The sequence below is a fragment of the Dreissena polymorpha genome, chromosome 16, assembly GCF_020536995.1.
Source record: "Dreissena polymorpha isolate Duluth1 chromosome 16, UMN_Dpol_1.0, whole genome shotgun sequence".
NCBI lineage: Eukaryota > Metazoa > Mollusca > Bivalvia > Myida > Dreissenidae > Dreissena > Dreissena polymorpha.
Genome location: NC_068370.1, coordinates 47407644 through 47433085, shown reverse-complemented (window position 1 = coordinate 47433085; position 25442 = coordinate 47407644). Strand labels below are relative to the sequence as shown.

Sequence of the window (25442 nt, the reverse complement as noted above, 5' to 3'; positions counted from 1 at the left end):
ATTTCATCATCTCTATAAATAGTAACAAATGCCAAAATGTATTTGATACTTAAGGAAATATCGAGAATGTTTGTGTATCGTAAATATTTACCAGCATTTGCTTTAAAACTGGAATATACGGGATTCTCGGGTAATTAGTAGCGATATTAACTGTATAATATGAACAAAATAAAATGTGTATGTATACGCATATTCAAACAATAGTTATAATAAGCTGATAATTAACAAAACTACAAATACGTCGTCACCGTCTTGATTATTGATGTGGCTTCAAACTGCTATTTTTCTCAGCTAATATATAATAGCGGAATCAACATGCAATTAATTTATAATTCAACCATATGCTGGAGTCTTGACCACTTGTATGTGCGAAAACATAATTACGTGACCTTGTTTATGTGTGAAATACATACGCCACGGGCGGGAAACAAACTTAATAATTGGCCAGACACATTAACTACGCTTACATTTATATGCTAATACAATCCGCGCACAATAAATTTATTATGATTTTAATTATTATTATAATTGTTCTTTCATAATTTGTTAACTACATGTCACTAATAATTTTTAAAAGATTTTTTTATTTCATGATGCGAATCGACTCGGCATCATGTCGCGGATCGCGGCATGCCTCGGCGGACAGATGCGAAGTTTCGCGGCGAAATGCTACTTGCCGCCGCATACTGACGCGGCTTCAACGACTGACGCGGCATCGACTCGTTTCGCCTTGCCGCCGCGGATCGCGAAATACGTTTGTTCCGCTTTGGCTGTACTGTAAATCCCCTCAATGTTGTGGTGATTCGCTGCGATTCGCCGCAATTCGCCGTGATTGCAGTGACAACGATGACTCGCCAATTCATGCATAGAAACCAAATCGTATCGATAACTTTATACATGTACAAAACGCTTCTAATGTTCTCAATTATCCGATAATCCAACATCAAAAAAATAATCTTGAACATTTATGTCGGTAAATATGTTTGAGAATTTCATTAAAACAACCATATGACTACGCCATTTTTCAGAAGTGTAAAGAGTACAGCGCATAATGTGGGACACAGCTTTCATTGGACGAGCGTATTTAAATTGATACAATACGATCTTACAAAAAAACGTTTTATTGCGTCATACGCCTTCATGTAATAAACGTTTTCCTCCTGGAAATTGTGCTATTAATGCATAATATTAACAAAACATTTTTTTCACACGTAAAGCGTTGTAACAAATTAATATACAATTCAAAACAAATATACCATAAGTATAAATGTTCCGTTAAATTCCCAAATGAGAATAAAAAATTATAATCCGAAACACACTTCCGATGTTTTAATGTTAACACGACGTTTACAAATGCTTTCAATATAGTCATCATGTATATTCCCGACAAAAGAGCGCGAAAATTATGCGGCAATGTACAAGGTCAAGGTATACGAGTGTGCAAGTATTGATTTTTTTATACAAACTGCGTAGCGCAGAGAACATTGAATTCTGTTGATTTCGGTTAAATGTTTCTTTGGTATTTTTAAAACAGTTATATCGCCAACAATTTGATATTTCTTTTAAAGTCAATTCAAATCAAACACGCCGTATCTGTATCGTTACTGATAGAAGTAAAACATAATACCTTGACTTGTATAGTTTTTTTGTTGTGAGAGACCATCTGAGTAAACGCCGAAAAGTATATCCAAACTGTTAATTTTTGTCAATGCCCTTTGATCCATTATCGCACTTAATTGGCAGCGCCATCCTGTTGTTTCTATGATTGTCACATCTTTTCACAGTTTGAACACGTACAAAGAGTGCCAATTTGACACTTGAACAAACACTATCACCCCCTGGACAGTACACACTAAATAATCAAATGTTGAGGGTTTTTTGTTTTTGGCGTGAAAACCCAGAGAAATGCATGTACATCATCATACATTTATTGAACTCTGCGAACGCTAAGTGCTACGTTGATATACTTGTGTTTTTTTTTCAGCAAAACAAGCACAATGTTTTATATATAGGAAATAATGTAATAACAACAAATTATATACCACGATGTCATAATAACATGTACTTAAAAATAGAACAGTAATGTTATTGTATTTCCAATTTTCGGCTTATCAAGCATTCACAATGTATATACAACGCTCGGAAAGTAACGCGAGTAACACGAGTTATCCGCATTGGAGCCTGAAACAGAAAATAAATAAGTAAAGCATATTTTAGTCCAAATAATTAGATGTAATCTACCGATTACATTTAACCTTTAAATGCAAGTGTTACTTAAACAATTTTCCGTGTCTTAAGGCGGGAATACTTTGCTAAACACTGTTAACAAAAGGGCTACACGTTAAAATTCTTAATGAAATGCAAAAATAAGTATTAACATAATTAATAACGTCAATAAACACACACGATAAGATCAAAGTTTAAATGGAAAACTTATATCATATTTCTTGTAAATTACCAAATTATTAGTTTCGTCGAAATCAAATACCATGTAGAGAAACAAGGTATTTATAACCGACCAATGACGAAACACTATGCAACTTTCAATTTACACAGTGCTACGCTACATGTATATTGCAACAATATGGAATTTGAACAGTGGTAGTGTATTCGGGCCTGGAATATAATTGATTGTAAGTTTTAATAAACATTCTGCTAATGCAATTAGTTAAATAATGTTTACATGTTATGTTAAATAATTATTGCATGATCATTCTTCTGCGCTGTTATATTAATTTGGAGCCATTAAAGCTTCCGACATTACTTCATCACGTTCATGTCGGAACGGGAGTAATTTAGCTAATACGCCCATTGCATACAACAACAACAAAAGCTTTATTATTGCAATGTATAATGCAAGTGTATACATATATGTTACATGTACATGTAATGTAGTGTAACCCTTAATGTAAATCTCTTAAAAAGGTGAACCACGGCGGTTCGCGGTGATTTGCGGTGATTCGCACTGATTGCGTAACAGCGAGATACATCGCGCGACGGTCGCCGAGACATCACCCAAATTTTCTTGTCGCTCGGAATCACCGCAATTTGTCACGTTGCATCGATTGCGGTGATGCGAGAATCGCGACAAAAATCACGGGTCGCGTAGTGTATGTTACATGTACATGTAATGTAGTGTAACCCTTAATGTAAATCTCTTAAAAAGGTGAACCACGGTGGTTCGCGGTGATTTGCGGTGATTCGCACTGATTGCGTAACAGCGAGATACATCACGCGACGGTCGCCGAGACATCACCCAAATTTTCTTGTCGCTCGGAATCACCGCAATTTGTCACGTTGCATCGATTGCGGTGATGCGAGAATCGCGACAAAAATCACGGGTCGTGTAGTGTACAGGAAGGAGAAGTAATAATGGGTGTAAAAGTTCCATATTACATTGCTTGGATGTTTATGTGACTGCTAAAAAATCAATAAAACAAGAAACGCCTGTCAGAGAGAAATAAAACGAAAATTTAACGCTATAAACCCAATGACCTATGCAGGTAGAATACAACTGTGAAAGTTGTATGACATCACAAAAGTCAATGTAGCCAGGAACAGAAAAGGAGTATTTTATGACGTAATTGACAAGCGAAGACACGATGACGTGAACAAAATCCAGGGGTAGTACAGTAAAAAAAATAAAAATATTAAAGGGGATGTACTGTAAAATTGAATTACTTATAAAACTAGTCTCATTTGTAAGACGCGCAAAGAATTTAGAGATACTTTTTATATGGGCTAAATTCTTTGGATTGTCTCATAGTTGAAGGACCTTTTTTGTGGTGGAAACCAGAAAGTTTAAATTTTCATCAAATTTGCGTAAAATTGCAAAATAACATTACCAACTCATTCAGTTTTAATTCAGAAGTCCATTTTTAACTCAAATATGTCGATTCGAAGTTAGAAAGGCATTAACTCTTCAGTTAAACTTCTGCTTACATCGCAAAACAATCACTGACCTGTAGCCATGTCATGAAACTGATTTAAATATAAACCAATCAGAAGAAGGCATTACGGTGTAATGTGTATGCGTAATTTTATTTAACATGAGCTTTTAACACCGACTTTTACCTAGTAGATCTAGTATGCTAATCTTTGTCGATTTAATTAGCATATGTTCAAAACAGATATGGTGCAGTTTCTATTCACTGTTCGAAGTTTCAGCAAGTTTTTATGCATGTCTTTTTCGCACCTCTGTCTGCGTTGTTTTATGTATTTACATTCTAGGTTACATAGGACAGTATACTGTACGATCTGTATCAATATTATGTATGTACAGTATAAAAATAAAAGATGTAATTTATTTCAGAAATTTTTATTTGTCAATTTAGAAAAAAACAATGCTAAATTAATCCAGAAAAGTATAACATCGGTTTACTATGTAACGGTCTGCACCACAACAGACGCACGCAAACTGTATTTTACACTGTTTATTCTTCCACTTTTAACCAGATGCTTTACATCGAGGTTGTGTTATCGATTTATATCTACACAGCGAGCGAATCAAGAGATATTGAAAAATTGAATAGTGGTTGAATTTAAATTGCTCAGGCGTGCAAAATTCAAAGTGTCATTACATAATTTTTACGGAACATTATAAAGAAATGAATTATCTACACAGGTATGTAAATATTATTGCAAACAGTTGATATTAAGTGTCTTATATCGAGGCTTGAATGTTGCGCATAAAATCCGTGCGCAACAATATAGACAAAGAAGACAAAAGTGCAACACATTTTAAATGCCAGCCCGGTTGGACGCTCCAAATATTACCAATATAAAAAGTAGCTTAATATTTTAGAGCGTCAACAAGTTGGACTACTAATAAAACAAGCTTAGGTGATTAAATATTAAGAATCAAACGTATAAAAATGGTAATTACATTAAAGCGACATTATGGGAATCAAACAGTAAAAAGGTGTTTTGATAACTGACGACAGAAATGATTTGATGTATGATGTGAGGGTAGATTTAGGTAATTCGTGTCGCCCCGGAAAACACTACCTTCGGAGAATACTCGCTCAACATGACGTTTGGAATGTAAATGAAAACAAGTTTATATATAAGGGATCACGCAAATTTACTTCAAATGGGCATTGCCCGAAAGCTAAATGAAAGCCTAGCGCTCGAAATGGAGAATAAAATAGAGTGCAATTTACGTAATAAACAATAATACTTGACCTTTTAGAATAGATAGGTGACCACATGTTTAAAATGGCGCGATGGAGAAATTTGTCAGGGTATATATGTAACAACACCGTGCATAAAATTAACATTTTTATGAACACTACCTATAACTTCTGAAAATTAATAGAAAACTCTGTTTCCCTGTCTCTTATATGAATTCAGTATTACTAATGCGTTCGTCTCAATGCAGTCGGCATTCGGCTTACTTCATGTGAGCTGCTGCCTTGTGCTTAGTCATTTCGCTTTAGGCACATGAACTTTTTAACAGAAATGATTCATTTGTCATTTACTCGCAAGAATACATGATTTGCATACATCGAGTAAACATTAAAACGAAGTATGCAAGTAATGTAACACTAACTGATACAAAAAAGCATAAACACGCAAGGAAGACGCAGTTATTTTAAAACAAATAAAACAAAGCAAAATGCAATTGTCATTTAGCAACATGCATGTAATTGCGGGTATTACCAATTGTAATATATCAACATGGTGTTGTCATGAAGTAAACTACAATTGTCATTAAGCACAATTTAGCAGCATGCATGCACTGGTGGATATTCCCTTCCATAATAAACATGTAGGCTAGTTTTAAGTTATAACAGTTTCTTTTAGAAATTAAAATGTTTATGAATCATTAAAAATTCATTGATGTTTCAAAGATTTTTATGTCCCCCACTATAGTAGTGGGGGACATATTGTTTTTGCCCTGTCTGTTGGTCTGTCTGTTGGTCTGTTGGTCTGTCTGTTTGCGCCAACTTTAACATTTTGCAATAACTTTTGCTATATTGAAGATAGCAACTTCATATTTGGCATGCATGTGTATCTCATGAAGCTGCACATTTTGAGTGGTGAAAGGTCAAGGTCAAGGTCATCCTTCAAGGTCAGAGGTCAAATATATGTGGCCAAAATCGCTCATTTTATGAATACTTTTGCAATATTTATGATAGCAACTTGATATTTGGCATGCATGTGTATCTCATGGAGCTGCACATTTTGAGTGGTGAAAGGTCAAGGTCATCCTTCAAGGTCAGAGGTCAAATAAATGTGGCCCTAATCGCTTATTTTATAAATACTTTTGCAATATTGAAGATAGCAACTTGATATTTGGCATGCATGTGCATGTCATGGAGCTGCACATTTTGAGTGGTGAAAGGTCAAGGTCATCCTTCAAGGTCAGAGATCAAATATATGTGGCCCAAATCGCTTATTTTATGAATACTTTTGCAATATTGAAGATAGCAACTTGATATTTGGCATGCATGTGTATCTCATGGAGCTGCACATTTTAAGTGGTGAAAGGTCAAGGTCATCCTTCACAATGTCAAGGTCATCCTACAAGGTCAAACATCATATAGGGGGACATTGTGTTTCACAAACACATCTTGTTTATTACTAATTTAAAAACCAAAAAAGCTGATTGTTTTTGGAATAAGCTCATTGTTTCAGCACATGTGCACTTTAAAGGGGCCTTTTCACAGATTGTGGCATGTTTTGAAGTTTGTCATTAAATGCTTTATAGTGATAAATGTTAACATCGGATATAAAGCTCCAGTAAAAAATCTAGAATAAAATTGAAAAAAGAAAAAAAAGGTAACCCTCAGCAGGGCTCGAACCACTGACCCCTGGAGTCCTAGAGTAAAAAGTATCCTACCTATACCACTCGACCATCCTTCCGGATACAATGGCAGGTGTATTTTATACTTCATATAACCAATCCTCGTAGTTTCACAAAATATAACGACAACAACAGAACTCTCAAAATTATTAATTCGTTTCGCTTGGCAATGCTTAATAATTTTCGGGGTTTTAAATCGTCAAAAGATGCATATAATTGCTATTTTAGAGCATGGTAAATTTTCAGTATTACTGTTTCCTCACCAATATCATAACTAAAACGAAAGTTTGCGAATCTGGAACAACTTTCTCAATTTTGTCAATTTACCCAAACGTGAAAAGGCCCCTTTAAAAACTCATTGGTTAAAAATGAAAAATTATCACTGATTAAGATACAACTTGATTGCAATATTACAGTACAGCCAACGCGGAACAAACATATTTCGCGATCCGCGGCGGCAAGGCGCAACGAGTCTATGTCAAGTGGCCGTTGAAGCCGCGTCAGTATGCGGCGGCAAGTCGCATTTCGCCGCGAAGCTTCGCATCTGTCCGCCGAGACATGCTGAGGCAAGCCGCGATCCGCGACATGACGCTGAGTCGATGTGCATTTTCAAATCAAAATCTTTTTAAAACGATTAGTTAGTCAAAGAAATTTAAAAGAACAATTATAATAATATTTAAAATCATAATTAATTTAATGTGTGCGGATTCAAAATAGATAAACGAGTTAATAAAAAAGCATGCTGTTGTTTTGTTTTTAGTGATTGCATTCCTGTTTCTAAAGAAATTGATGTTATCCGGATACAAATAATTATTATTTTAAAAGAATGCAAATTAAAAAAAAACAAATTTATAAAAACAAAATACGATTATCACGGGCATGTATAAATAAAATTCCAATAATCATTTACCATTGTCATTTTTAGAATCGACTAAAGTACTTTAAGTTACTTTGTGTGCGTTTATTGCGCCGTATGATTATTGTCTTTATATTAAACGATCAACAAACATATTTGTTATGGGTTTAATTTTTACGACAACATGTATTAGCATATAAGCATATTTAATGTGTCTGGCCAAGTTAGTTTATTTCCTGCCCGTAGTGTATGTATATCACACATAAACAATGTCACGTAATTATGTTTTGGCACATACGAGTGGTCAAGGCTCCAGCAGAGGGTGGATTTATAATTGCTTGTTGTTTTTGCTATTATATTTTAGCTGAAACAATTAATTAGCAGTTTGAAGCCACATCAATAACCAACACTTAATTATCAACTTATTATAACTATTGTTTGACTATGCGTATATAAAGTAGTATAATTTTGTTTATATTATACAGTTGATATCTCTTATCATTACCCGACAATGCCGTATATTCCAGTTTTAAAGCAAATTCCGGTAAATATTTAAGATAAAAGTGCTCAAGACACGCACACATTCGCAATTATTCTTAAGTATCAAATACATTTTGGCATTTGTTACTATTTAAAGATGTGATGAAATAACGTCCAATCGTGGTGGGTTTTTTTTCCCACTGAACACGCATAAATTGCCTGACGTGATGTACATGTTTTTATACAACACAAAATACACCCAAACTTTCCATGCGACGTTCTACATGTCTGCATAATTTTCGCGCGCTTTTTATGGAGACAAAGGATATTTTAGCACTGTTTATTTGTCGTATTAGCATTAAAATTCGGAAGCGTGTTTCGGATTACAAATTTAATAAAGCTCATTTCAGAATCGAACGAAACATTAACAGTGTGCGTAATTTATTCAATGATAATTTGTTAAATCCCATTACGTGCCATATCGCTTATTAAAACGTGAAAATAATAAATATGAAAGTAGGGTAAATCTAGGTTTTTATGCTACAAAAATGTGCATGTAGGTGTATACCTGTTCACTCAATCCGCCGCGTACGTATGCGGCGGATTTACTCCGCGAAAGTACGCGAGGTTAAAACAGACTCGGCGTCGTTGCGCGGATTGATGCCGAGTGTCTTGGCGATACGCTGCGTGAACACTCGACACGGCAACCGCGTACTTAATTTCTGGCCGTGGCGTAGCCGCGGATTATGTTTGTTCCGCGTTGGCTGTACTGTATATACTTGTCAGGTCTTTTATTTAGCCAGGGCTTTTTTCAGCTTTTTGGGAAGATAGCCCATGGCTTTGAAATTGGGAATTTTATGGGCATTTTCAAGAAATTGGGAAAATAAATTGGGATTTAAAACTACATGAATGAGTTCAGCATCTTTAATCACAAACACCATCATGACCAACAGTTTTCCACATAATAAGCTTACACAAAGTCTTCAATCACATCAGGCACCATTTTATTAGGAGGGGCTTCATCTTTTTCTGAAGATATACTGCTTTCAACATGTTGAATATCAGTCAGCATTTTGCTTTCGGAAATCAACGATGACTATGCAAAAGAGTCCATTGTTATTAAATTACTATCTCTATCATTAAAAATGGAAGTAGTTTCAATGGGAAGACTAAGTCTTGTACTTGTTGACGATGTTTGTTTATTTTATGACGCTTGCTTAAAAATCATCAGTTTTCGTTTTGCCGCTAGGGTTTTGCTTAAGAATCTTTTTCAAGTAATATTTCGAACTGTGCAACATCTTTGTTTTCCATTCTGCCGAATCACAAAACGCTTGAATTTCATCGCAAATATAATAAGTGCCTGAACAAAACAGAGAATATCGTGCACATGAATAATTCCGACGTTATCCAAATTGAGGTATAGTCTAAAACCCGTACGAGACCGGATCAGACTACGCTTTGTTAAAAAGTGAAACAGCTCTTGTCATTAGCGTTTTTTTCCCAATTGGGAATTTTTTAGCAAATTTTGGGAAAAAAGTGTACTTTTTGCGATTGGGAATATAACCGAATTTTGGCTATAAAATCGGGCCAAAAAGCCCTGTTTAGCCCACCCCATCAATTGCTGTTAACATCCTGTGATTGATAAGTACACAGGTTAAATATTCAAAGTGTTGTTAAAACGTTTGAACATTCACTTTATTTAATGTTTAATTGTCAGGGCCAGACCAGTTATTGACAGAGGAGGACATGGAAGCATTAGTGGAAATGTTTAAGGGGAAGAAAAAGAGGGAAATGCCACTGTAAAATTGTCTAATGAAATGTAAATTAACCAGAAACATTGATCTATGAAGAAAATAACAGTCTTTTTAAACCCATTTAATAGTAAAAGTAAGACTCTTAAACATTTTCCCACATTAAGGAAAAAAACGAGCACACGTTTTCCCCCAAAGTGGAAAATCCCGCGTAAAATTTTCCCCATGTAAGGGCTAAAGGCTCCATCCCCCACAACCCCCAAAAAAACCTGAGCGATGTATTAGGTTGATTGAACTCGATTTTATAAACATACTTGAGACATAATTTTTTTACATTAAAAAATGAGTCAACAAGAAGAACTCTGAGCTGTACCTATGTACTTACAGTTTTTTAACCAGGTTTTCCGAAGGAAAAAAACTGCTTATTAGATTGGCGAATGCGGGCGGGCTGGCTGGCTGGCTGGCGGGCGGGCGGAACAAGCTTGTCCGGGCCATAACTATGTCGTTCATTGTCAGATTTTAAAATCATTTGGCACATTTGTTTACCATCATTGGACGGTGTGTCGCGCGAAATAATTACGTCGATATCTCCAAGGTCAAGGTCACACTTTGAGTTCAAAGGTCAAAAATGGCCATAAATGAGCTTGTCCTGGCCATAACTATGTCATTCATTGTGAGATTTTAAAATCATTTGGCACATTTGTTCACCATCATGGGACGGTGTGTCGCACGAAAGAATCATGTCAATATCTCCAATGTCAAGGTCGCCACGACTAAAAATATATTTTTTTTAAAAACAAACTTACAAAGGGGGTTAATTTTGTTTGTTCATTTCAAAAGTTAAGTTTGAGTTTTCTCCCTTTATCAGATTTTTTTTTCACAATGAAAACCTGGTTTTGTGACAATTTTGTCCCTTGTTTCCTTTCTCTGAGACCGGCCGAAAATGAGCCCTTTCCCCTCGGATTTTTTTTACCTTTAAATACATAAGTTATCCTGATCCAGTGTAGAAAATTGAAAATATTGCATAATTAAATTATCTGTTGCCTTGAATTTGTTTTAAAAGCAGTAACATGTGTTAAATTGATTTATAATTGAAGACTTTCCTTATTTTTCCCCCAAATCTGGCTTTTCGCGTGATCTTTTTACCCAAAATCGCCGGCGTTTCGTGCGATTTTTTTCCCCTTAAAAAAGGCCAGGCCCTTTCCCCAAAATCAGATAAAAACCCATGACTTATAAAAGCTCTGAGCATTCAAGAAGAACTAGCAATGACGGTCTCACGATGACTTAGTAATTTCTCACGCATTTCTTCAAAAACAAAAAAATGAAAAAAAGTAATGTTTGGATTTCATAAAATGTATAATTACTATGGAGACGGTCGGGCTGTTTTAGTGGTTTCTAACCTAAAAACCACATGCACCGAAAATTGTTTAACGGTGTTAATGTATCATTATCACTACATCACCGGTGTCTATACAAACAAAAACAATCGGCTGCAATATGTCAGCAAGTGGCTCAAAAAAATTTCATGCAAAAAAAGGGCTTATTTTAGAAAAAAAAAATCTTAATTTTGCTCATGAAATATCCCCAAAACGCACCGCAGACGATCTAGGATCCAAAAATTTTTGAGGGGGGGGGGGGGGGGGGGGGGGGGAAGATGCACTCGGACCCCTCTATAGATCTGGTCTCACTCACAGCCACTTTACACCCTTGACAGGTATGACATGTTTGGCACGTGTGCCTGTAAAAGCATGTTCAATCAACCTAATAGACATGATTGAACTGAAACCCAATTGTCTTGCAGGTCAGGTTGTTTCGCGGCATTCATTACTAAGTCTGATTTTGTTTTGGGACAGATCAATACGCTTTGTTAGAACTCATGTGGATAATGCATGCGCTCTCATCTGTTACTATTGATGTGATAGAACATCTTAACTTCTCTTTTAAGGCGGAGACTAATTGCAGTTTTGGAACAGTGAACTTTAGACATTTTTAACCAGGTTTTTCGAAGAAAAAAACTGGTTATTAGATTGGCGAATGTCAGCGGGCGGGCTGGCGGGCGGAACAAGCTTGTCCGGGCCATAACTCTGTCGTTAATTGTCAGATTTTAAAATCATATGGCACATTTGTTCACCATCATTAGAAGGTGTGTCGCGCGAAAAAATTACGTCAATATCTCCAAGGTCAAGGTCACAATTTGAGTTTAAAGGTCAAAAATGGCCATAAATGAGCTTGTCCTGGCCATAACTTTGTCGTTCATTGTCAGATTTTAAAATCATTTGGCACATTTGTTCACCATCATTAGACGGTGTGTCGTGCGAAAGAATTACGTCCATATCTCCAAGGTCAAGGTCACAATTTGAGTTTGAAGGTCAAAAATGGCCATAAATGAGCTTGTCCCGGCCATAACTTTGTCGTTCATTGTCAGATTTTAAAATCATTTGGCACATTTGTTCACCATCATTAGACGGTGTGTCGTGCGAAAGAATTACGTCCATATCTCCAAGGTCAAGGTCACAATTTGAGTTTGAAGGTCAAAAATGGCCATAAATGAGCTTGTCCAGGCCATTCCTTTGTGATTCATTGTGAGATTTTAAAATCATTTGGCACATTTGTTTAACATCATTAGACGTTGTATTGCGCCAAAGAATCACGCCGATATCTCCAAGGTCAAGTTCACAATTTGAGTTACAAGGTCAAAAATGGCCATAAATGAGCTTGTCTGGGCCATTACTATGTCATGCATTGTGACATTTTAAAATCATTTGGCACATTTGTTCACCATTATTGGACGGTGTGTCGCACGAAAGAATTACGTCAATATCTCCAAGGTCAAGGTCGCCACAACTAAAACTCCTTATCAGACTTTTATGCCCCCCTTCAAAAAAGAGGGGGTATATTGTTTTGCACATGTCGGTCGGTCCTTTGGTCGGTCCGTCCACCAGATGGTTTCCAGATGATAACTCAAGAACTCTTAGGCCTAGTATCATGAAACTTCATAGGTACATTGATCATGACTGGCAGATGACCCCTATTGATTTTCAGGTCACTAGGTCAAAGGTCAAGGTCACAGTGACTTGAATTAGTAAAATGGTTTCCGGATGATAACTCAAGAACGCTTAGGCCTAGGATCATGAAACATCATAGGTACATTGATCATGACTGGCAGATAACCCTATTGATTTTCAGGTCACTAGGTCAAAGGTCAAGGTCACAGTGACTTGAAATAGTAAAATGGTTTCCGGATGATAACTCAAGAATGCTTACGCCTAGGATCATGAAACTTCATAGGTAGATTGATCATGACTGGCAGATGACCCCTATTGATTTTCAGGTCACTAGGTCAAAGGTCAAGGTCACAGTGACTCGAAACAGTAAAATGGTTTCCGTATGATAACTCAAGAATGCTTACACCTAGGATCATGAAACTTCATAGGAACATTGATCATGACTGGCAGATAACCCCTATAATTGATTTTCAAGTCACTAGGTCAAAGGTCAAGGTCACAGTGACTCGAAACAGTAAAATGGTTTCCGGATGATAACTCAAGAATGCTTACGTCTAGGATCATGAAACTTCATAGGAATTTTGATCATGACTGGCAGATGACCCCTATTGATTTTCAGATCATTAGGTCAAAGGTCAAGGTCACAGTGACAAAAAACGTATTCACACTATTGATTCCACTACAACTGACAGCCCATATGGGAGGCATGCATGTTTTACAAACAGCCCTTGTTTTCTAATTGAAATCAAGGTCAATTTTACACAAGGGGGTTGACAATACACATTTTGAATTGTCTCCCTTTATCAGACTTTTTTCAACTGAAAACCTGGTTTTGTGAAAATTTTGTCCCTTGTCTGGAAAGTGACTTACTTTCAAAAATTTTGAGATGCCTTATTAAAATAAACTAGTGGAAAATCAAAAGTTGACTTCCTCTTTATATTATTCAAAGGCAAGGTAAATGTCCCTGGTGAAGTTATGGGACATATTGTCCTCACAGCTTAGCTCTGCCGTTAGTTGAGCTTTGTTTTGATATAAATAGTAAACCGCTATATCAAAATGACAAAAGCTTGTGTTAACCCTTTACAACTAAGATACATATTTTGATGTTCCTTATAAAAATAAATTTAATTTGAGACCTTTCTTACTAGTTTCAAATTTTTAAGGCTTTATTTCCAACCCTTAGATACTAATGAGCAGCAAACAGCATACAACCTCAACAGACTGCGAGTAACTCACAAGCTGTTCTGGTTTTATGCTGTTTGCACATACCCATTTTCACTTGCCTCTGAGTGAAAAAGGATTAATGTAATTTTTAAACACACTTATAATTATGCTCATGGAAATTGTGCATTTCATACATAATAAAGTCACAACATTCATTCGACTTGAAAAGCGTTTTAACAAATTATTGTTGAATTCATTACACACAGGTGCTATAAATGTTTTGTTGAATTTTTAAATCAGCATAATTAAATGTGTAATCGGAAACACGCTACCGAATTAAAATGATAACGCCACTTTAATAAAATAATGCTAGCTTTAAATAAACAGCGCTTCATGTGTAGTGTGTTTCTCTGTTTCAATAAAAAGCGCATAAAAATAATGCTGACATATACAACGTCAAGTGTTGGTGTACATGTATTTATTGTTGTATAAAATTGGGAACAGCACGTCAGGCAATTATGTGTGTACAGTGTGAAGCCCTCGTCTTGATTGGACATTATTTTGTCAAATCTTTAAAAAGTCACACGTGCTAAAATTAATTTTATTCTTAATAAAAATTGCGAATGTTTGTGTTTAGCTCTTTTATCCTCAATATTTATCAGAATTTGCTTTTTAAAATGCAATCTACAGGATTATCAGAAATTGAATAGAGACTGGGAAAAAAGTAAGTGTGCAGTAATTGAGTCTGGTTGATACGTATATTGAGGAATCAATCAAGTTGGGATTATGCGTAACTATGCCTGCAAGGATAAAAACTATTTAAAAAAGTGACTTTATGCATGGCTTTATAGCGGGGGGTTTTTATGCTCCCCCAAAATTTATTTTGGGGGGAGCATATAGTTGCCACTTCGTCTGTCGTCTGTGTGTCCGTCTGTGCACAATTTTTGTCCGGGCTATTTCTCAGCAACTAATGACCGGAATTCAATGAAACTTTATGGGAAGCTTCACTACCAAGAGGAGATGTGCATATTATCAGCGGGTTCTGGTCGGATGATTTTTCACTAGTGCTGCAACAATACGCCAAAAACCGTATTGCAATATATTGTCAGTTCAAAAACCCGTATTGCAATATATCGCAATATATTGCTAACTTGTACCAAAATTATAACTTGCCAATTACCCAATAATCCCATAAATTCCAATTTTAAAGCAAATTCTGGTAAATATTTACTATAAATGTGCTCAAGAATAATAAGAAACACAAACATTTGCAAATTTTCTTAAGTATCAAATACATTTTTGCAATTGTTACTATTTAAAGATGTGATGAAATAACGTCCAACCGGGGCGTTTTTCCCACTGAACACGTGTAATTCAGCTGACGTGATGTTCCCGTTTTTATACAACACAAAATACACCCATACTTTCCATGCGACGTTCTACATGTCTGTATAATTTTCGCGCGCTTTTTATTGAGACAAAGGATAAAGCACTTTGTATTTGACGCTATAATTTTTTATTGTCGCGTTAGCATTCAAATTTGGAAGCGTGTTTCCGAAATTCGGATTACAAATAATGCTCAAATCAGAATCGAACGAAACATTTACAGCTGTGCGCAATTAATTCAACGATAATCTGTTCAAAAGCATCGAATGAATGCTCCCATGTAACAACGCTACTCCGTATAATACACTTTTTAGAATGCTTTTTTTACGTAAAAAATAATGTACACTGCTTTGTTTTGTTTACCTTTTTATCATTATTTCGGATGGCTTTTCTGGACGAAATGTGAATGAATTTTTGTAAAATTTTCGTACCGGTATGATGAAAATCATATCGCAATACAATATGCGGATTGCGTATTGCGATATATACCGATATACCGGTATATTGTTGCAGCCCTATTTTTCACAGAGTTATGGCCCTTTGAAATTTTTGAAATTTTCCATTTACTGTACATATAGTGCAATTCTTGTCCGGGCTATTTCTCAGCAACTAATGACTGGAAGTCAATGAAACTTTATGGGAAGCTTCACTACCAAGAGGAGATGTGCATATTATTAGCGGCTTCTGGTCGGATGGTTTTTCACAGAGTTGTGGCCCATTAAAATTTTCTATAAAAAAAATTCTTGTCCCCCAAACTACTGTGCCCTCAAGACGTTTCCTTTTATCTGAATATATAGTGCAATATTGTGACAAAAAAAACTTTGGGGAGCATCACCTGTCTCCAACGGTTTCTTGTCTTAAATAGTCATAACGCACCAAAGAATATAAAAAATAAATGTATAAAAAAATGTATGAATGGGGGGTCCCAGGCTGCCCCCCCAAACCCACCATTGGGCGTCTGAAAAAATCCTGTGGAAAGCACTGGATGAAGACACTTAATTGTAGCAGCTGCTATGTTTAAATTACATAATATAAGAGATTTAGTAACCAGTCCATTACAACACAATTTCTAAGCAGAGAAAGTCACACACAAAAGAACTACACCTGAAGTTTTCTTCCCTGCCATCTGGGCGGATGTTGGTTAGCCAGTCTTATTCCAAGTGATACCCTATCTAGTAACTTGGGTCAGTACTTATTTCTTTCTTGATTCAAGTTTCCATGCATAAACATCTGTCTGATCAGTGTAGTCTTAAGCTGTTGTAAGGAATGGTTGGATTTTATTTATTCATTATTCAATCAATGTTGCTTTCTTAGAAACCACAAATATCTTAGTGGCAGTACATGTAATTGACAAATTGCATAAATGTGTCATTTTATGTGTATGAATATTTAATGAGAGAAGTGGACCAAATTCACCTGTAATTTTACAAGAAAGTTTAGAAATCTGGCCTTGTGCTGAATTTGCAATTGTTGGAGAATTCAAAGACAAATATAAGGAGGTAATGCATTTTTTCTAAGTTTGTTCTTGCAGATGATGATTGACTAGAAATTGTTAAACAATATTTGTGCATACAGTCCAACCCCTCTTAAGCAGCCAGTCAAGGGAAACAGCCAAATTGGCTGCTTAAGCGGGGTGGCCTCTTAAGAGGGGGTTGGGTCATAGGGAGTCTGGAGTTGATGAGTGCATCGCCAACTGTTCAATTTTTGTATAAACAAAATGGTAAATATGTGTACATGTACTAAACAATGTATAGACTTAAAATAATTTTATTTCTTCCTTTCTAAAATCAGCTATAAGACAACATTTTCATTCAAAATAATATTCTATTCATCTTTATCATCATCATCAATATCATCATCATCAGAATCGAGTCAATGAAAAAGAATCATTCTCATGATTCATTGTTTACACAATGCGCGTTGTATGGCCCCAATGCACTTAAGATGGGAACAGTTGTGAATCAGTTATGCGTGAATAACTCCCGTGTCACTATAAATCGATAATTTAATCAGTTTATTACAGTTTTATGGCTTTGAATACCTACCGCACGAATTGGTCCCGACAGTGATCTCCTTCATGATAAAATCGTGGCCAGTTACTTAAGAGACTGATAATAGCAACCGGGTGTAATCCTCCTGGTAATCGTGCTTTTCATGCATAATATTATAATAACATTTTTTCGCCGCGTAAAGGGTTTTATCAAAATTAATATTGAAATCATTGTAAATATAAAACAAATATAAATGTTTTGTTTTATTCCCGAATGAGAATAATAATTTGTAATCCGAAACACACTCCCGATTGTTTAATGTTAACGAGACGTTTACAAATTCTAGCATCGTGTATTTCCTTTGTCCCGACAAAAGCGCGCGAAAATTATGCACCATTGTACAATGTCACGCCATACCCATGGTTCGAAAGCATGCGTGTATTGATTTTCGGATAAAAACTTTGTAGCACAGAGAACATGTAGATCAGTTGATTTCAGTTAAAAGTTTTGTTGTTCTTTTTAACTTTTAATTAGCCGATAATTGTCATAAATGTGTGCTTGAAATAGTATGAGCTACAAATAATAAAATTATAAATTAAGAATCTCCTTTCCAGTAATAATAGGTGATATTCGCACGTGCGGAAACAAAATGATCAAACGGTCACATATTGCTTTTAACCCGATAACCCGATAATCCGCCGCTAATTAATTGCAATTTGCAAACTGGCTGTCAAAATGTTTATCACACATCACGCTTCAGTACTACAGAGCCTAAACGGCAGACTGGAAGTACGTATCGATTTTTTCGCCGTGCGTGTGTAATTTTACCAATGTACATGACTGACTTACTTGCGCGTGACCACTCATATGGGGGGAATTTAACATTTGGGATGCAAAATTGCTGGCCGCTGGCCGGAGAAACGGGGTTACCGCTTAAGAGGGGTGCATTATATAGTGTTTATCGACGGTCGCGGCACAGAGCGGCCGCCTACACGGGGTGACCGGCGATGAGGGGTGACCGGAAGTAGGGGTTGGACTGTACACATAAAGTAGCAGAATTGTGCAATGTTTAATGTTTTACAATAAACTTGCTCTTTAAAACTGAAAATTCAATCAACAAATAAGTGTAATAATTTCAGGTACTTATTCAGATTCAACTTGTGAGACTTTATTTTTGAGAAGTAGTATCATAAGTACAGTTTTATTATGATTTAGTTGTACTGTTTTGTCGCCACTAACGGATCACTTTTCACACAAAAATGCCATTTCAAAAACAAAAACTATTAACAATGTAAATTACAGGGCCAAAACACCAACTTTGGGGAAAGGGCCACAGCCTTTTTTTCAAGGAATGAAAAATACTGAGGTAGATTGGAAATTTAGAGAAAAATGCATGATTTTAAAGAAATTTCTGTAGGGGAAAGGGCCTTTTTGGTTAAGGGGAAAAAAAAGGGCCCCTTGCAAAGAAGTTTTTTTTGTCCCTGATGAAAATTGATCTGCTAAATTAAGTTCCAAAGTTTTGAACATGGGCAAGGATTTCCCCATTAACTCACCATTTTCCCCAGTAGAGAAACACATGACATTGAAATGCTGGGGGCATGTCAAAAGACACTCATATGAAAGCAATCAGTTGATATATTGACAATGGCATGGAAATAGGCAAGACTAAGCATTTAACATAAAGAAAACATATTAAACCAGGGTTTCCGAAGGAAAAAACTGGTTATTAGATTGGCGCATGCGGGCTGGCTGGCGGGCAGGCAGGCAGGCGGAACAAGCTTGTCCGGGCCATAACTTTGTCGTTAATTGTGAGATTTTAAAATCATTTGACACATTTGTTCACCATCATTAGACGGTGTGTCGTGCGAAAGAATTACGTCAATATCTCCAAGGTCAAGGTCACACTTTGAGTTCAAAGGTCAAAAATGGCCTTAAATGAGCTTGTCCGGGCCATAATTAACTATGTCATTCATTGTGAGATTTTAAAATCATTTGGCACATTTGTTCACTATCATTAGACAGTGTGTTGCCCGAAAGAATTACGTGGATTTCTCCAAGGTCAAGGTCACAGTTTTGAGTTCAAAGGTAAAAAATGACCATAAATAAGCTTGTCAGGGCCATAACTATGTCATTCATTGTGAGATTCTAAAATCATAAGGCACATTTGTGGGACAGTGTGTTGCACAAAAGAATTACGTCAATATCTCCAAGGTCAAGGTTGCCATGACAAAAAATTAATTTATTATGAAACAAAGGCGGTTAATTATAAACAATCAGTTCAGTTTGAGTTGTCTTATCATACTTTTTTTTTCATATTGTAAACCTGGTTTTGTGACAATTTTGTCCCTTGTTTCAAATGCAACTGTTAGAAAAATACCATAAGAATTGATCACAACATTAGTATTACGTTTTTTCAGTTCAATACACATTAAAAAAAAGACTGCCAGAAGGCTTTAAAATATGAGTCGCGGGAATTTTAGTGAGTCGGTTGAGAAACTTGAACAAAAAGAGATGTTAAAACTCAAGAAGTACCTATTTGGTCCAATCTTCATGAATCAGCTTGCACTTTCTCAGTTCTATTATAGTAAGGTTTTTTATGCATGTACAGGGTTTTCATTAGGAGGCGGCCGGCGGCCGATTTGACCGCCTCAAATGTTATTCAGGCCGGCTCATATTAAAAAAAAAACATCGGCAAATTTCCATGACGATGACGAGATATTTAGTATTCGTTAATATACTAACTGTCTGAAACGGAAGTAAACAACCTTAACCGATATGTTAACTGCTTTCTCATTGGTCATATCGATATAATTGTCCAATCGCGGAGCGGGTAATGAGACTGTACGACTTTGATTCAAGGTCACAAACTGTGACATAGTCAACAATTGGATATGTCAAAAAAAAGAAAAATAAACGACTTTTTCGTTTGTGTTTCGAGTAGGAACGATAGTTCCCTGTTGAAGTTATCTTGTTCCAGTTTTGTTAACGTTTATCATTTACCGGCACCTCCGGATAAATGCACTTTCCTGCTACACTTACATTTCGTTTTTTATTCGATTTTTGACAGATTTCGTTGATGTTTGGTTTCTCCGCGGAGTTTTGATCCTCCGATTGGTAAGTGGATTTATTTGTTACCACATTTTACAGGAGGGTGAGTCTTTCATTAGGATAAATGAAACTCTCGAGCCCGTAACTCTCCTGTTTTTTTTTCATGATTAAGGTCGGACTTGGTTGCCTAAAATGCTAAATATATTGAATTGGCACTGCAGTGTTAAGCTATGTCCAAATTTGTATTTGAAAAAATGGCCCAAAGAAGCTTCCTCAGCAAAATATTTAAATCCTAACATTGCATCAGCTGGGGCAACCTATGCCCGATTTTTTTTCCAAAAAATTGCCTAAGTTAATCAAATAAAAACAATTATTCTCATGTCAACAGGCACGCAATCTTTATAAACTGAATAATCAATTATTTCAGAAAAAGACAGTCATGAAACACACAGTGATGCCAGTGCAGGATGCTCATCTGAACCCATACATTTACAGACATCTGAACCCGTGCAAGTGCAGATGTCAAAGGCAAACGAAGAATCCAACCATGTTGTGGATAGTTGTAGTGGTACTAGTACAGAAAACTCTAAACCTGAGGGACCAAAACAACAAACATGTACACCACCCACAGGTAACATTAATATTTATGCTCAGTAAGTATGTTAAACTTTAAGTACTCGTCAGATCATTCAATTTAGCAAAATGATTTTTTAACCAAGGCTAACTTCATATAAAAACTGGGAAGCAATCTTTCTGCATGGTTTAAACATATTATTAGAACTATAAAATAACAACTGCAGAAAGTTGTGGCTTAATTATTTAACAGTATAGCAATTTATTAATAAATAGTATACTGCACATAGAAAATGACATGCTTTTCTTGTATGACAAAAATACAAAATGTTTGCAGCTGCTGTAGATTTGGACAAGCAACTGTTTAATTCAGAGTACAAATACAAATACATTTTATTTTAAGTCGGTTTGTACATAACAAGTATAACATTAGCAATGTTTCGCTATTGACCGACATAAAATGGCCTGCACATTAATGGCATTTATTTTCATGCACAAAAGTGAAATTTGGACCTTGTGTTACAGTGTATGCACTGCATGTGTCATGGTTAGATTTGACAGAAATAACTATTTCTGATTCTTGGGATTTTCATCCCATACAAACCTTCAGAGGTTTTTCTGTCACATCTACGCAAGACACACTCCTGCTCCAAATCTTGATAAATTTTCCTTCTTCACAGATGTCAATGAAACAAAAGCATGGAGTCCTGAGGAATGTAGGAATGCATTGACCACCCTGTTCGACTCATCGAAGAAAGTGCACAATGTTCATGTGTGTGGCAAGACGGACTGCACTTCCATCAGTCATCAAGAAGAACAACGTTTAACCCCCAAGAAATTTCAACATAATTGGATGACAGCGAAAAGATGGTATTTGTGTTCCATAGAGGGAGAGGGGATGTACTGTTTGCCGTGTAGGAAATATGGTATGAAACATCCCCAGAATCAGAAAGAGGTATTTGCTGCAACACCTAGTGTGCGGATAAAAATAAATGCCATGAATGTTCACTCAACATGAAATGTCATTGTCATTATTGGAAGTTACAACTTATTAAAATGTTAAAATTTCCAGTGTTTGTTTAATTCAGATTTTCATTAATACTGTAAAGAATACATGTTATGTACTGCACAGAAATTATACATTAAGCTAGGGCCCGGGCCCTTCGCCCCCGACGGGGACATTCCACCTCAGACCCATGCATCTACATGAAAATTTAAAAAAATAGATTGTGATATTTGCTAGCCAAAGTATTATTTTCTGTTTTGAATCTCTTAAAAAAACAGGTGTCTTAAAGCTCAGGAGAAGTGATTTCTTTGTTTCAAATAAGCTAAATTGCAGGTGCTTTCGGCGGCCTCTGGCCCCCTGGACCCCTGTCCAGGGTGTGCCCTGAACCCACCGTGGGCCCTATCGGCACCCAGATTTTATTTTCAGGATTTCAAATTTGGGACAATTGACACCCCTGAGAGTTGATGTAACCTGAGGACTTAACAATTCACATTAATATCCTCTATTTTAACTGAGGTAAATCATGTAAAATATGTGCCCAAAATCACGATTTGGCACCTTTATTTCAAAAAATTTCCGGGGGGGGGGGGGGGGCATGCCCCCTGATCCCCCTAGCAGGTTGGCCTCCTCAAATAACTCAAAAGCCTGCTACAAAGAATCCTAATGAAAACCCTGCATGTACTGACTACTGTATTTAATTGAATAACTACATTGGTTTAATTTCAAAGGCAACACTTTGATAACATTCTTGTTCTTTATTATGCCCCCCTTCGAAGAAGAGGGGGTATATTGCTTTGCTCATGTCGGTCCGTCGGTCTGTCGGTCGGTTGGTCCGTCCACCAGGTGGTTGTCAGACGATAACTCAAGAATGCTTGGGCCTAGGATCATGAAACTTCATAGGTACATTGATCATGACTCGCAGATGACCCCTATTGATTTTGAGGTCACTAGGTCAAAGGTCAAGGTCACGGTGACCCGAAATAGTAAAATGGTTTCCGGATGATAACTCAAGAACGCTTAGGCCTAGGATCATAAAACTTCATAGGTAGATTGATCATGACTCGCAGATGACCCCTATTGATTTTCAGGTCACTAGGTCAAAGGTCAAGGTCACAGTGACCCGAAATAGTAAAATGGTTTCCGGATAATAACTCAAGAACGCTTAGGCCTAGGATCATGAAACTTGATAGGTAGATTGATCAGGATTCGCAGATGACCCCTATTGATTTTGAGGTCACTAGGTCAAAGGTCAAGGTCACAGTGACCCGAAATAGTAAAATGGTTTCCGGATGATAACTCAAGAACGCTTAGGCCTAGGATCATGAAACTTGATAGGTAGAATGATCATGACTCGCAGATGACCCCTATTGATTTTCAGGTCACTAGGTCAATGGTCAAGGTCACGATGACCCGAAATAGTAAAATGGTTTCCAGATGATAACTGAAGAACGCTTATTCCTAGGATCATGAAACTTGATAGGTAGAATGATCATGACTCGGAGATGACCCCTATTGATTTTCAGGTCACTAGGTCAAAGGTCAAGGTCACGGTGACCCGAAATAGTAAAATGGTGTCCGGATGATGACTCAAGAATGTTTATGGCTAGGATCATGAAACTTCATAGGTACGTTGATCATGACTGGCAGATGACCCCTATTGATTTTCAGGTCACTAGGTCAAAGGTCAAGGTCACAGTGACAAAAAACATATTCACACAATGGCTCTCACTACAACGGAGAGCCCATATGGGGGGCATGCATGTTTTACAAACAGCCCTTGTTTTGATTTCTTTTTTAATATGACAAAAGTTTTACATGTTTTCCAAATAAAGCAGTTTTTTTAATATGCATTATTTTTGTTCTTTCTTTATTCATGGTCAATATTGGACGGAACATTGCTAGATAATCTGGTGTCTGTTTTACTTCAAGGAAATAGAGCATGGACACTTTCTCTGATAAACATTAAAAGAGAGTTAAGAAATGTTAACATGAGAGAGTTAAGAAATGTTAATATATAACCCTGGGAATAAATTAATAATAATATAGCTAATTAACCAAAGTTTATCAACACCAGCTTGAGGTGTGGTGATATAAACTTAAATTTACAGACAAATACTGATTGTTTACTGGTGTAAGCAAGAGGTCTTATTTTAACATTGATTGTGAAGTTGAAATATATTTAATGTAAATGCCTTTGTTTTTCAAATTGATGTTATTTGTTATTATTGTGTCCTTTTCCTTTGCTTCAAATATTTATGTATATTTTAAGATAATAGTATAATGAATATTAAAATAATTTTTGTATAGGCATGGACATGCACAAGCAAACATGTACCGTAATTACTCTATGTTTTCGGACACTCTAAGTTTTCGGACACCCCGTTTTTAAGGAAAAAGAATTATTTTTCGTGACTCTTAATTTTCGGACACACGAGTTTTCGTCCATAATTAATGTCTCTAAGTTTTCGGACAGTATATTTTACAGCTCTATTTTACCAAATTTCGGTCCTGTTTTCGATTTCTAATGACACTTCGATCATGGGGTTCTACAACCAGATTAACATCATAAAACATGGCAGGTGCATGCCTGAGGGCAACGGAACATTACATTTGCGTTATTGGGTAAATAACCTTGTAAACCGGTATTACACAATGGTTTTGCCTGATAGCATAAGCGTTATAAGGACAATAACCAGGGGTAATGCCAATTAACAGTTCAATTATCTACCGCAATGGTACTACCCCTTCTCAGTAAAATAACTGTGACAAATACTAAACTCTTCAAAGTGTGATGCACCCTATTGCAAGTTTTATAAACAATGGAAGGTGTTAGACAATATCTATCGGAAATGAGCAAACAAAGAATTCATAGTTTGCTTTTTTATTGTGTTAATTACAGGTTCATACTAGCGAGTATCGGTACATCACATGCTCATTTTTGAACTCGTTGGTCAAAGTACAACCTTGTAGTAACTTTCTGTCAAATAAATTAGGCATTTAAAATTATTTAAAATGCAGTGCAAACATATATAACTGTATTTTATACTATACAGCATGGTATTTTACAAGCGCGTGCTATTACCGGTAGTTGTTGATACAATTGACGCTATTTTCGGACACTTCAATTTTCACCTGTATTTTGTAAATATTTTTCATATCTAAGTTTTCAGACACGAATTTTTTTTTTTTTTTTAAAGTGTCCGAAAACATAGAGTAATTACGGTAATAATAACGGATCATAATACCATGTTTTGTAAGGCCCAGTTAAGACATCATAAGGATTTACAATCATTAGTAAATCAGGGCAATAATAATTTTTGGATGGTTTGCATCCGTTTATTAGAAAATAATGCAAATGTATCCACATCTTTTTA

General features: G+C 36.1%; 1 protein-coding gene and 1 long non-coding RNA gene across 3 annotated transcripts in view; both read left to right on the top strand.

Moving 5' to 3' along the window:
* LOC127862132 (WD repeat domain-containing protein 83-like) overlaps positions 1–25442 on the top strand; it is a 173580-nt gene that overhangs the window by 10720 nt on the left and 137418 nt on the right. The gene's annotated exons all lie outside the window — the stretch shown is intronic.
* On the top strand, positions 20301–21981 carry LOC127862147 (uncharacterized). Its single transcript, XR_008040465.1, has 3 exons — positions 20301–20378; positions 20917–21120; positions 21743–21981. It is a non-coding gene; the product is annotated as an uncharacterized LOC127862147 (long non-coding RNA).